Source organism: Corvus brachyrhynchos, unplaced genomic scaffold, assembly GCF_000691975.1.
Source record: "Corvus brachyrhynchos isolate BGI_N302 unplaced genomic scaffold, ASM69197v1 scaffold351, whole genome shotgun sequence".
Taxonomy (NCBI): domain Eukaryota; kingdom Metazoa; phylum Chordata; class Aves; order Passeriformes; family Corvidae; genus Corvus; species Corvus brachyrhynchos.
Genome location: NW_008236203.1, coordinates 1155221 through 1156863, shown reverse-complemented (window position 1 = coordinate 1156863; position 1643 = coordinate 1155221).

Sequence of the window (1643 nt, the reverse complement as noted above, 5' to 3'; positions counted from 1 at the left end):
TCTACAGCATTACATTACAGAACCCAGGCAAAGCTTTTCTCCCATTAAGGACCATGAAAAAACCAACATCACAATCCATTCCTCACAATGATGGAACATGTGAAAAGCCAATACCACAGCACATTCATAACAATACCTCCCTTCTCCTTTTTTTACAGATCATTTGGCTTGAGCAGTATCCCTTGTTGTTTTCTAGCCTTTATTATTTGCTCATTTTTTTCAAAAATTAATCTTTCTTCTTCAAAGGGGTCTTTGATATCATTTTGCTTCTTTAACACCACGATCTTTTGTGCCGTTCCAGATGTAGCCAATTTTGGTTCCACAGGCATTGGTACTATTTGCATGCCTTGGACCATAATAGACATTAATCGAATAAAACAGGGGATCAGGCAAGGGAGAAATATCAAGGCTGCAGTGGCACATAAAAGGAAGAAGCCTCGCTTCTTCCACCATTCTATTCCCAGTACATTATCCCACCAGCTAAGTTTTAGTGCGGATTCCCACTTTTGGACCGGTACGTGGGCTATTTTTCTGATATTTTTGGCTAGATCTAGGATGGCATCCTTCTGATATTTTTGGCTATATCTAGGATGGCATCCCCATGGTCATCTATCTTCAAACAACGGTCTGATGTATTAAATTTTCCACAAACACCTCCTTCTTCAGCCAATAGATAGTCTAAAGCCAACCTATTCTGATACACTGCAGCTCTTGTTTGGCTTTGTTGGCTAGCTAGTAATTCCAATGCCTGACCGGTTTGGTTCGTTATTATTTCTACAACTGCTTGGAGTCTTATAATGCGATTCAGCATGTAAATTGGGGTTCCATACCCCAACTCCCATCTTGTGCCCAGGTGGCTGGCCCATAGGTTTCAATTACGCGCTCAGCGGGCACTCCCTCATCTCTCCATTTTTGAGATCCTCCAATCAATTCTCTTTTATTCCTTTTCAGATCCTCAGACACTGGTATTCCTAGTTGATCTCCATCTGGCTCGGGTAAAAGAAAGAATCCTGGGTGTATGATTCCCAGGGTACAACTCCCTTTCCACCAAGAGGGGAGCTTTGCCTATGCCCTTTTCCCACATATCCAAAATAGGCCATCTGGTGCCTTCCAGTAATGAAATTTTTGTTGGTTTATATTTTCCCAAAATTCTGAAATGTCTGGGATCCCAAAATAAGGATTTTTGTTTGTATCATTGCATTGAAAGAGTTTGACCTTATTACTGTACTTACAATTCTTTTCCTTTGTTTTTTCCTGAGTCCAATACAGAGATGGTTTCTCGGGGACCCACCATGTAAAAGTTCCATTACTGACCTTCTATCTCTTACAGGGAAAGTGTCGTTTCTGTGAACTACAATAGCAATATTTTATCAGTCTAGACATTTACATTTAACCCAGCCAGCATGTCCAGTAATGGGATGAATTCTTACTTCATTCTTTTTCCTCTGTTTCACTGAATTTTGGAGTCTCCAATTTTTCGCTCTTCGAGGTCAAAATTAACACAACCCTTTTTATCCCATTCTCTGCAGCATCCTCAGCCCCCCCGATCTGCCAAACTCCCTCCTCCCATCTCTGAGGCCATCCCCCTGCTGTCCCCCCATCTGTACCACAGCTCTCTCTTCAGGCAATCCCAATGCCTCAAA